The sequence below is a fragment of the Pipistrellus kuhlii genome, unplaced genomic scaffold, assembly GCF_014108245.1.
Source record: "Pipistrellus kuhlii isolate mPipKuh1 unplaced genomic scaffold, mPipKuh1.p scaffold_m20_p_10, whole genome shotgun sequence".
NCBI lineage: Eukaryota > Metazoa > Chordata > Mammalia > Chiroptera > Vespertilionidae > Pipistrellus > Pipistrellus kuhlii.
Window position 1 is genome coordinate 25414448 of NW_023425405.1, and position 12650 is coordinate 25427097.

The 12650-nt window shown below is 40.5% G+C and overlaps 1 protein-coding gene across 5 annotated transcripts in view; it reads left to right on the forward strand.

Annotated features, from left to right (window-relative positions):
* Positions 1 to 6114: 6114 nt before the first annotated feature.
* The window catches only part of FAM126A (family with sequence similarity 126 member A), a 66211-nt gene continuing 59675 nt past the window's right edge, over positions 6115 to 12650 (forward strand). For all 5 annotated transcript variants that reach the window (XR_006740895.1, XM_036429189.2, XM_036429191.2 and 2 more), the window contains exon 1: positions 6115 to 6249. The gene's annotated coding sequence lies outside the window, so the exon portion shown is untranslated. The remainder of the gene's footprint in view (positions 6250 to 12650) is intronic.

Consider the following 12650-nt stretch of genomic DNA (forward strand, 5'->3'; position numbering starts at 1 on the left):
TACTTCAACTGAAAACAAAATTAGAATGTAGATGGTGCAAATCAACAAAGCCTGTCCCTGTTTGACCCTTTTTAGCATATATTTCCTTCAACAGTTCCCCTGATTTTTCTTAGCTCCTGTCAGTGCCCAAGGTCTCCAGATTGAGAGATCTCCCTAGATATTGTCAGGCTTGGACATCTACATTCCTTCTCTTTGCCCCACCCCCAATTTTCTTTCCTTTGTTAGGGACATAATCATTTAATATTTGCCAACTTTTTGATGACTAATGTGACATTTTTCTCTTCATGGTGTAATTCAAATTTGGATTAAAAAAAAATCCTCAGGAGTGACTTTAGAGATTAGTGTCATGGTTCAGGGCATAGAGGTGGAGGTGGTTCTGGAATGGCACCCCTTAAATGAAACCAAGTAGCTGGGCCTGGACATGCACCCCATGCCTGTGCGGAGGACCTGCCTCAGCTGAAGCAGAGAGGTCTAGAGAAGGCATTCCTTGGTTCTGCAGCGTAATGGGTATGAAGACAGACCAGCTGCATGGTGTCCTTCCTGAACATTGCTGATGAGGTTGAATTCGCTCACTGAAACTTTTTATTGGCATAAATATCAGGGTGGGGTGATGATGACTAAGCATATGAGAACAAAATGTGAAAAATGGAAGTATTATTCATACACTGGACTCTCTTAACCCAAGAATTACATACCAGAGTGACTGTGCTAGCAGAACTCTTCGGGCGTGTGGCTCTCCTTCCCAGACTCATCTACCGATTCCCATTCCTTGTGCGTGTTGAATTTTTTGGCGATATCACAACCAAAGAAGTGTGTGTCCCATTTGCTGCCTCTTGTCTCTGGATGAGAAGTTAATATACAGGGGAAAAAATTGGAAATATTCAAGGTGATACACAATGAAGTGCTGCACTGAATACAACTGAAATACTTTGCTTCTGATGCATTCCAACGGTCAGAAAGGGGAGAGATCATGTTTCCACTTGGCCTGTGGACTTGGGAGTGGGTGTGCAAACCTGAAAAAAAGTTGTAAACCAAACCAAGACAGCAAAGGAAAACTGCCCACTTTTCATGTTCTCCTTTAGCCTATATTTCAGAAGTTCTTCCATGAGCTGAGCTATTATTATTATTGTTGTGGGAGACAAAGATGACAAAGCACAGTTCTACTTGGAGGTGGTGGAGTCCCTGTTAATTACAGTTATCTATATTTTCTTTTCTGTGTCTCACAAATATGAACAAAATTGGCTCAACTATTAAAAGACAAGGGAAAGAAGACTTTTTCCTTAAAATATCTGTTATAAAGATATTAAAATTAATTTTAATGTGTGAATCTTTTTTGAAAAAATAATGGAGAAAATTCTCTTCTTTCCAGATGCTATTCCTAGAAAAACCTGAAACCAACCTTGAAGAATAAAGTTCTTTTTGCACACTGCAATTGGTCCAGCTTCTTTCACTTGGTCTATAATTCTAGAAGTCCACCTATTGGTTTATACAGCGTGAAAGGTACAACAATTCACTTAGAGTATTTTAGGTGATGCAGATGGGAATTTTATAGGATTGTGGGAGAGCTGCCATTGGATCTTACATATGTTGAACACAAACACCGGTGCAGCAGTAGGAAATGAGCTGCCTCATTGTCCCCTAGACAGCAGGACTTCATCGATCCTCATCTTTGTTGCAGTGACTCATTGTACTGTCTCTACCTCTACTACTCCTTTGTTACCAATGACTTTATCCTCCACTTTGTATGTCTTTTCTCTGCCGAATGTCTTCAGATCACTCATAACTTGCCCCTCTTAGGGCTTCTCAGGGCATCTTCCTAGTTCCTTACTCCTACCATATGATTGACTTTTCTTTCCATTTCCAGTTCATATTCTTGAAAGAGAATGGAGGTAGGTATTCCCCATCATCCCTGTTTGGGTAGTGTTCCCATCAGGTCACCTTTCAGGCCTGGTTATCTGTTCTATGAAGATGGTTATATGGCATAGACCATAGCTTAGGCTGCTGCCTCAGCATGGGGAACTGGCTGGAGTGGCTCTTCAAGAGGGGAAATCTGGCATAGCAAGACAGAATGACCTCTTAGTCATGTTTTTTTGTTCTGATTTTCTTTAAAAAAGTATACTGACAAAGTAATAGATTTTTCATGTTTTGTCAAAATTCTCCTGACTCTTTCACTTAAAATAGTCATGTTACACAGAAACAAAACATAGATTGGTGGTTGTCAAGGTTGGGGGAAATAGGGAGGTTACAGTCAAAGGGTACACATTTCTAGTTATAAAATAAATAAGTCCTATGGATGCAGTATACAACATGATGCTTATAATTAACAATACTGTGTCATATACTTGAAAATTGTTAAGAGTAGATCTTAGATGTTCTCACCATGCACACACATATACAGAAAGAAAGAAAAATGGTGAGTATATGAGGTAATGGATGTGGATGTGTTAACTATCCTTATGAGTTATTTCACTATCTGCACACACACACATACATATATACACATATATATAAATAAAATTATCACATTGTACACCTTAAACTTATACAATGTTATATGTCATATCTCAATAAAGCTGGAAAAAAAGTCATGTTACCTAGCTATTTTCTGGCTGATTTTAATAGAAGTATATTTGAGCTAAAATTTTCAGAAATTTAATATCATAGGAAAGATATTTATGCTTTATAATGTTCAACTGACATTTTATTCTTTTTTTATTTGTTTATTTTTTTTACTTAATTTTCCCTTCCCCTTTTACTTTCTTTTCTTTTCTTTTTTTTTTAACTGACATTTTAATAAACATTTTGGTAAGAAGGTAAATGCATTTCAACACTTAATGTAGAATTGTGCCTATGGCTATCAGAAGCTAGCAATCATGGAAGGTCTGGAATATGCTGACTTTAATAAAGTAGGTAAAAAGCATTTCTCTTTTAAAATAGAATTGCTCTCAGGCATCTTTCTGGTGCTTTGCTGCTAAAATATTAATAGCTATATGTAGCAGTTAACTGCAGACTGTTACTGTTGAAATTATTGTTATATGCACAAATTGTGATGAAAAGGAGAGTGGATTACAAACATAAATTTGTGTTTGTGTTTTACTCTAGAGAGGAAAGACTATTTAAAATGCCTTCTGTATCATCTTACCACTGCAAAACAGGAAGTGAAGTCAGGCAGTCAACTGCTTCCTGTCTTCTTGCGGAAAAGAAACAGATATGTAAATATACTAGGCAGCCTTCAGTTCTCTCTCCACTTAATCCATCTCTATGCATGGTCCCAATTTGGCATTAGGAATGTTATGCTGCCATTTCTATGTTCTCCACCCTCGGTGTACGTTAGAATCAACTGGGAAGCTTTTAAACTAAACCTTACATCCAAGCTCCACCCCCTAACTTTCTGATTTATTTGGTGTGTCTTGGTTTGGGCATTTATATTTTTAGAAGGCGTCCTAAGTAATTTGAAGAAGCAGGCAGGAAGCCACTAGGCAAAAGGACAGAATCTGAACATTTAAATTTGCATTGAAGGCGCTCTTATGTTCTGTCTTCCAACCTACTGCTTGCTAGGCTCTGGCCAGCTCAAACAGCCTCCCATGTCCTCTGTCCATTGCTGGTGTTTCTCCTCTTTGTTCGTTTCCAGGCATTCCAAAAGGTTCTTCCTCACACTTGCCCCTCACCCCCCATTCAAATTCCTGTGCATTTCTCAAGACTCAGATCAGTATTACCTTCTTGTGACGCTTTCCCTGGCTGCTGGACTTGCTCCCTCTTCTGAACTCACACAGCGGTTAATGCCTAGAAAATCCTCTGAATAATTAATCAGTCATGTTCTGCTTTGTGCCATCTCTTTCATTGTTGCGTCGAATGATTAATCTTTGCTTAACTTTTCACCTGCTATCCAGCTATGTATGCTGTAAGCTTCTTGCATTCTTGTCAAGCTGAATGCCTTATAGTGTGCAGAAAGTCAATAAACATTCGCCCTTCCCTCCAATGCCTGCTTCCGAAGGTGTGGTTCAGGCCTTCATCTCTCCTGGAATTTTGCCCTATCCTAATGGGCCTTCCCTGACATTGAGACTCTGGCTCTTTAAATCAGGCCAACACATGGTGGCTCACATGGATAAAACGATCAGTAAAACTGATTGTGTGTGTGTGTGTGTGTGTGTGTGTGTGTGTGTATTCCTCTGTTCACTCTTGCTCTCTCCCTGTTTTGTGAGCTAACTGACCCTTTGGCTTTTGTTTTCTTTTTGGCCCGTCACTCTCCTACTCCCTGTTTTGCCATGACTTGATAGCAGAATTCAATTTCTCTGTTTTGATTACTTGTGTTCTTTACGATGTCAGGGTACAATAGACTCACTAGATCTTCCTGTCCCTGTCCTTTGGGTAAACACTTTCCCTGGCCAGGCTGTGGCCCAGCTGATCTAAATTACCACCCCAATTTTCCACCAATTCCCTGGCCTGTCCTGTCAAGATTCCCCTTAAATAGAACAGATACTCTTTACACTGGCTTTAGGGTTTTCATCCTTTAAAAGAGACCTGATTGTGTTGTCCACATGATTAAAAGATTCTGTTGGTCCTTCATTGCCTGTAGAATAAAGTCTAAATCTGAACTGTCCAACAAGGGAGTTATTAGAATGCAAATAAAAATCGAGTTCTTTAGCTATAACATATTTCAAGTATTCAATAATCACATGGGGATAACGACTATCAAATATAGAACATTTCCATCTTCCCAGAAAGCTCTGTTGATCAATGCTCACCTACTACCTTAGTGTAGCTCATGAGGCCTTTTACAATCATCTCAACCCTTTGCTCTAGCTTAATTTTTGGCTGCTACTCACTTTTCAGCATACACATTTTTCAATGTTCCCTAACTGCCCACTGCCCTGTCACAACTCCATGCCTCTGAACATGCTGTTTCTCTTCCCTTAGACTTTATTCCCTGGTAAATTCCTAGCTATCTTTTAAGATCCTATTCAAACATCCCCTTCCTTGTGAAGTTCTCTTTCTCAAAGTGTTCTCCTTGCTCTTTGAACCTAGCTCTGTTGCCCTTATCACTGCATTTTGTTATTTTTTGCTAACAATCATGGCTATGCTCTTGGAAGGGAGATCCTATCTGATTGTTCTATAGATTCCCTCAAATGATTACCTAAAATTGTTTGCTTAATGCCCTTTTGATATCAAGTAATATGTTTTCTTATTCATGTGTGGCAAATTTGGAAAGCTTACTTGTTGCTTTAGAAGTAACCTAGAATGACTTCCCATTTTCAGGTTGAAGGTCCATTTTTTTTTCTCATTAATTCTGATTAGATCTGAGAGGGATGTGGTAGTAGGAATTGACAAGGTAACAACAACAACAACAACAACAACAACAAAAAGAGAGGGATTCTATGTAGGAGCTGGCTCAGATGTGCTCAGCTTCCAGTCCTTACACAAAATAATGTGTCTTGAAGTGTAGGGAAATAGGAAGATGGAGGTATGGGGAGTTAGGGGGGAGTCCATGGAAAAAAATTGGGAAATTGTATTTGACTTTTTTCCAGGCTAAGGCCAAAAGCAACGATATAATAAAGTGGGAGGAGTTTTTATTACCATTTTATAAAAACGTGTTTTTTTGGCTTAGAATTTAGTACAATTTTGATCAATTCTTGTGTCTCCCATTACTGGGAAGTAAGTCCTTTTGATCAAGAAATTAAAATACCAGTGAGTTTCTCCTTGTGATTACGGTTAACATCACTCCGGAAGGCTTATTTTCGTCTGTGAGGACTATCAATCCTAACTGCTCAGAGTCTGCCAGACCTTCACCCATCACTCTTTGTGGCAAATCTCAACAGTCAATCATCTCCACTCGGGCGCTCCGACCACGCCCACTGCGGAGACCACGCCCACCGAGAGTAACTCTCGCTCCCACCTCACGGGTCCGCCCCCGACCGAGCAGAGGGAGATTCTCATTGGTGGAGAAGTTGTTCTGGTCCCGCCCCAGGCGGCGGCGATAGGCCGAACTGGAGTGGGGCGGTAGCGGTTGGTTGCCTGGGGACGGGTCCCTCGTCTTGCCCGTCAGAGTAGCTGGCGGCGGCGGCTGCTCTCGGAGCTGGGTTGTCAGTCAGTGAGCGGAGGGGGGGAAGATGGCTCGTCGGGACCCGCTCTGCTGAGGAAGAAGGGGGGCAGGTGCCGCTGCTGCCCGGGGGAAGGAAGAGTAGACGCCTCCGCCGTCGCTGCGAGCCGGGCGAGGGAAGTTCTGGGAGTGGAGGTCCGGGAGCCGCTCTGGTGAGTGCGGTCGGCGGCCCACGGCGGGGGCCCCCAGGGCGGCCCGCGACCGACAACTTTTTTTTTGTCCGGGAGGAGCCGGGGGAGGCGGCGGCGGGGAGGGGACGGGGACCGGGACTTTGTCTCTGGGGCGGCGGCTTCGTTGGAGGTAACGGCTTCCGCGCGAGGCGTCGCGGGTGGGCGCGGGGGCGTCCGGGGCTGCGGGCGGCGGGCCCGGGTGAGGGGCTCGCGGTCCGCGGCCGCTCGCCCCGAAGTTGGGCGCCCCTCGCCCCCCTCCTCCTGCTCCTCCTGCTGCTGCTGCCCGGGCGGCGGCCGCCTTGTGCGCGCGGACTCGAGCCTTTCTTCCCGGCGAGGAGCGGTCCAGGCTCCGGGCGTGACCCGGGTGTCGCTGCTTCGGGGTGGGGTGGAGAGGTTGGGGGGGGGGGGTGGGCCCGGAACCGGCCGCCCCTCTGCTGAGTCGACCCTCACCCCCCGTCCGCGGCTGATGCTCTGGCCTGACCTCTCCCATCCTTTCCTCCCAGCCCCCGAGGCTACCACTCTCGGTCCAGTCTAGTGGCTAACATAGTCCCGTCGACCCTTAAAATCCGGCCCCCACCCCTCTCGTTCTTTGAAAGCGTTTGCTGGGCTCCGTGGTCCCCCGCTCAGGACATGGTGGTGGTTCAGAAAGCAGCCACGATTCCTCCCTTGGTTTTTACACTGGAGATCTCTTCAGCCTTTGCTTCCTTTTTTTTCTTGGAGTTATTACTCCCCCGAGGCTGGTTTTAACCTTCTGGAGAATCAATCGTCTGGGGGTGTTTTTTGTCTGAACATGGTCGCATTGAAAGACCAAGTTTGCACGCTTCAGCTGAGCTGGGTGTCCGCCCTTGAGTGTGCACATGTGTGCATTGTGCACTCAGAGTTTAGGCAATTTCTCAAAGATTGGACGTTGCCCTAGCGGTGGTGATTGCACCGAATCGGTGAGTCGGGATACAGAACGCTATCATCGCCCGCCCGGCAGCCGCTCCGCTGGCTCTCCAGGTAGGGGAGTTGGTGCCACTGGCCTGGCAGCTCCCGCTTTTCTCAGAGCCCCCACTGCAGGCAGGAGGGCCCAGGAGGGCCCACGCAGCCCTTTGGCAAATTATTTGTCCTTTTGAGTCACACGTAGGTTTTGGAGCTGGTGTTGCCACCTCTTTGGTTCATGCAACACACTTTTACAGGTTGAGGTTTTCAGCTTTTAAAATCTTATCTACATAAAGTCATAAGATCTGTGTAACCTTGAGTCAATGTTATATTCCCGGGAGGCTTGTTTTCCTTGAGAATATTCTCTTGAACATCCAAACTCTACCCCCTTCAAGCTCCTCAACTTACAAGCATTTTTTTTTTCTTTAAGTTAATACATTTTAAGGTTTGCAAGACCCACATTAGTCCAAGGTACCACATTTTTTAAAGTGCTGGGAAAAGCAAGCAAGAAAAAAGAAAAACCTTTAGTTATTAAAATAATTCACATAAACAAAATGGTAAGGAAGAAAACCATCACATGGTTGAAAACAAATTCTGGATTTGGCTTATTCTTTTTTGATTTACACTGATTCTTACCAGAGAGGGATTATAAAACCCTCTTAGTTATCAGCCTTAACAGTACCTGGTATGGACATCCAGATAAGGCATTGGCTAGATTAGTATGTTATTCCTACTTCCTTTCTTGGTTGTATTTGTCTTTTCTGAAATCTGCTGTAGGTTGCATTTTTTGTTTGTTTGTTTAGAGTGGTGTCATTTTGACTGAGTTTAAAAATACCTTATAGTCAAGATATTTGACTGATATATTCAGGATCCTGTTGCCTGATATTTATTTTATAATGAATATTAAGAAATCTTTAAATAATGTTAGTATGAAGATCATGTTTAGGGTATCAGGTTTATGTTTTATAAATAATTGAAATTATGTCAAACAAATTTATTTTGTACTGGCCCAAGCGTTAGGTACTAGGGATACAGAAATGAATGTCATAGCTATTTGTCATCAAGGAATCTATTAATTTACAACACAGGTAAGTAAAATAACAATCCTACAACCATGTGATAAGTGATATGCCTAGTGTAGTAAGGGAGCAGAGTAGGAGATGGCTAACAGCTTGGAGTCAGGAGCACACAGTAAAGTTTTGAAGTATGGTATAATTTTGCCAAGTGCAATGAATCACTTTCCAAGAGGAGAATATAGAAAGTGAGAAGGCAAGGAGGCATGAGAAACCATGATAGCTTAGAGAAGTCATTCTCAATGACAAGTCCAAAGTCACTAACATTGACATTGAATGCAGGGGTTAGGGAAGTGGAGGAAGATGAGACTAGTGAGGGTGGTAGAAGGCTGGACCAGGGAATTGTTTCCTGGCTAAGGTGATTGCTTTGAAAATGATCAATAAGAAACTAATCGATTTGTGTTTTAGATCCTCACTCTGACAGAGTGAGGTAGAATCTGATAGGCCCTGCCACCTTTGAGAAGAAAGGAGGAGGAATCAGGACCCTGAGGATTTGACTTTGTTCCATTGATTGGAAATGAACACATAAGTGGAGGGAAGATGATAAATTATATTTTCAAAAAAAAATTTTTTTTAATTTGACCAAGCTATGGAGCATTCAGGTGAAGATACAGGTATTTGGATCTAAGGATGTGGAATTTGTAAAGGAAATCAGGATTAGAGGGAAAATTGGGGGTTAAATTGAAGCTGTATTGATTTAGTTATGCTGAAATAAGTCAGGGAAAGCCTTTAGCATGACAAAAAGCAGCAGCCAGAGAACAGACTGATAGAGTAGAAGTAGGTAGAAGAATAGTGTGAAAGAGAAGAGAAAGGTGGGAGGGCCATCAGGAGAGATGCCAAGGGTGGAGAGATTTTCACGTAGAGGAGGACTGGATGGCCAGTTTTGAATACTGTAAAGAAGTATCAAGTAAGGAGAGGGACTCCAGGAACCAGTGAATTTATCAGGAGTCCATAGGTGACTTTAACAAGTACAGTTTTAGCTGAGTGGTGATTTAGAAACCAGTCTTCAGAAAATTGAGAAAGAATGGGTGATGATGATAAAGTAAACATGCTAGAATGAGGCATTTCAAGAAAACTGAAAAGAATGGAGAGAGGAGATAAAGACCGCTATAGAGCAGTGGTTCTCAATCTTAGCTGCACATTTACAATCATCTGGAGAGTTTTTAAGAATCCCAGTTTCCAGAGGGAGCCCCCATATCAATTTGTGGGTGGGACCTAGACATCAGTATTTATTTCAACAGTTTTATTGAAGTTTAATTAACATTTAATAAACTACACACTTCAAAGTGTATAGTTTATTTGACATATGTTTACATTCACAAAATCATCACCAAAATAATGAACAGATTCTTCACCTCCAAGAGTTTTCTCACGTCCTTTTCCTTGCATCCCTGTAAACAAAAAATTGCTGTACTTCTTGTTACAATAGATTAGTTGCATAGGTATTTTAAAGTTCCCTGGGTAATTCCACTGTGCAGGCATGATGAAACCACTATAGAGGGATTCAGGTTGAAGAAATGTTATGCTTGTTTCTTTACATTTTTAAGGAAAGAAAGAAATAAGATATTCAGGAAAGATTAGATGTTTATTGGAACTAAGTTCCTGAGACAATAGAAGTGTTTAGAATTTAGTGCTTTAACCAACAAGAAAGGAAGATAATTCTGGAAACAAAATCTCTAACAAAGATGTTAAAGATATTATATTTATTTGTTATCAGCATCAAAGTTGTCATCATATAGTATCAGGATTTGTTCTCTGAAATACTAAAAAAAAAAAAAAAATTAGCATGTTGATATTGTGGAAATGGATGCCCTTCAGAAAACCCCTTAAATGGAGCCTGAGACCCCTGGCACTCCCATGTAATGTTTTGTCATTTTTATGAAAGGAGCAGATGGAATTAACAGTTTGATTATTGCTTACTGTTGAGAGCCAGAGTCTTTTTGGCCCTTGCAGAGTAAGGCTGCATATTTGCACTGAGGAAAGAGAACATTTAACATTTGAAAATCTCCTGTTTACAACATCTTTGCTCAGAAGAAATCCTGCTGGCTTGTCGTTAGGACATATGCCTTTTAAACACATTGGGGGAGAAAATAATTTCTCTGTCTCCCAAATGAGACAGAAGATTTGTGATTAGAAAGTGTTGAAGGCCCATGCTTTCTATACTGAGAAAGATAATACCTACATTCCCCCATTCACTTTTTAGAAAATAGTTCTGGCTCACAATTTGAATGTAGGTAAAAGCTGAGCCCTATTAGTGCTGAGGTCCTGGGCTGTTCCTTACTCGTGATTCTTACATTTGGCATGGGGCTAAAAGCAGAATGGCTAATATCTAAATATTGTTTCACATTGTATTTGATCATAAAGGTGGAGTGAAAAACTTTTGATTCTTTTCTAGAGTTCTCAGCATTTCTTTCACTGTGATTAAAGTACTAAAGTATGCTCTGACCTAGAGAGGCTTGGCATCTTTGATTTTGGTGCAGCCTAAATAGAATGGGAATATAAATGTTGCCCTGGTTTTGGATACCATTGTTACTACAGTCAGCAGTTTTGTAAACATTCTGTATTTTCTTAGTTACTAATGTAATACATAATAATTGTAGTAATATTGTAAAATTCAGGAAAGCATAAATAATCATTATTATCACTTTGGTCTTACTGGCCTTTTTAATAGGTATTTATTTTTATTTTATTTTTTTAAAGCCATATCACATATAGTTTCATTTTTTGGTTTGAACTGTTTTCTTGTTGTTTTATTTTCACTTAATAGAATGAATGCTTACCCAAGTCAATCAAATATTATATATTTATAACATATAACATCATTTTAAATGTGTGGATAATATTTGGCAAATGGATTTATAATCTTTTATTAACCACCATTTTAATTGTTGAAAATTTAAGCTTTTCTCAATAAATGTGAGTGAATAATGTAGCAGTTAGGTTCTTGACAGTTTAATCATTACATTTTTATTTTCTTAGGACAGTGTTTCCCAAACTTTTGACATATGTGTACCCCTTCTATAATTTTCGTAACGCTGAGTAACCCTCGTCAAAAAAAAAAAAAAAAGGATGTATTAGGCAAAGCTAAGCACGGTGCAGTGCACATCCCCACCAAACTCCGGTGCAACGCATATCCCCACCAAACTCTTCCCGTACCCCTGTGGGTACGTATACCACACTTTGGGAAACACTGCCTTAGAATAAATTCTGAAGTCAAAAGTTATGCATATTTAAATTATTTTAAATAGATACTAATAGATTGCCTTCCAGAAAGGTTTAATTACTATTCATATTTATTAATTGTTTTGAGAAAGCCAGCAACCTCTTCATATTCAGCACTAGCAATGAAAAACTGCCATTTAATTTGAAAAGTTACATCTTTTATATCCACCTTCAACTTTTTTCACCCTCATAGCCACCCCTCCTCCAGCAATCACCACACTGTTATCCATGAGTTTTTTTCTCTTTTTTTTTTTGCTCAATCCTCCCTCCTCTGCCACTCAGCCCTCTACCTCACCCCCCACAACTGTCTAGCCTGCTCTCTGTATATATGAGTCTATCAGTATTTTGCTTGTTAGTTCATTAGATTCCACATATGAGTGAAATCATATGGTACTTGTCTTTCTCTGACTGGCTTATTTCACTTAGCATAATGTTCTCCAGGTCCATCCATACTGTTGCAAAAGATAAGATTTCCTTCTTTTTTACAGACAAGCAGTATTTCATTGTGGAAATGATCACAGCTTTTTTTATCCACTCATCTACTGATGGACACTTGGGATGCTTCCAAATCTTGGCTATTGTAAATAATGCTGCAATGAACCTGGGGGTGCATATATTTTTTCAAATTAGTGTTTTGGATTATTTGAATAAATCCCCAGAAGTAGAATTACTGAGTCATAAGGCAGTTCCATTTTTAATTTTTTTGAGGAACTTCCATACTGTTTTTATAGTGGCTGCACCAATCTGCATTCTCACCAACAGTGTACAAGAGTTCCCTTTTCTCCATATCCTTCCTCAGAGGTTTTAGATGTCATCTTTATTATATAACAAATTATGTTTATATATATCCATATGAATTTTCTAGGCCTTTTATTCTGCTTCATTGGGATCTTTATTGATCCAGTAATTTCAAACAGTCCTAATTATTAGAACTTCTAATATACCTTATTATATGGTTGTGTGAATTTTCATTATCTTTTTCAAAAGATTTTCAACATTTTTCATGTATTTATTTTTCCAGATTACCTTTAACTGGAAACATTTTACTAAGATTCTAAAAGATCCCCATTGGAATTTCTAAATTAACATTTTGGAGGTAATTGTGATATCTTTACAATCCTATATAATAAAAGCCTAGGTGATGTCATGCCCTCATCCAACGCCCTT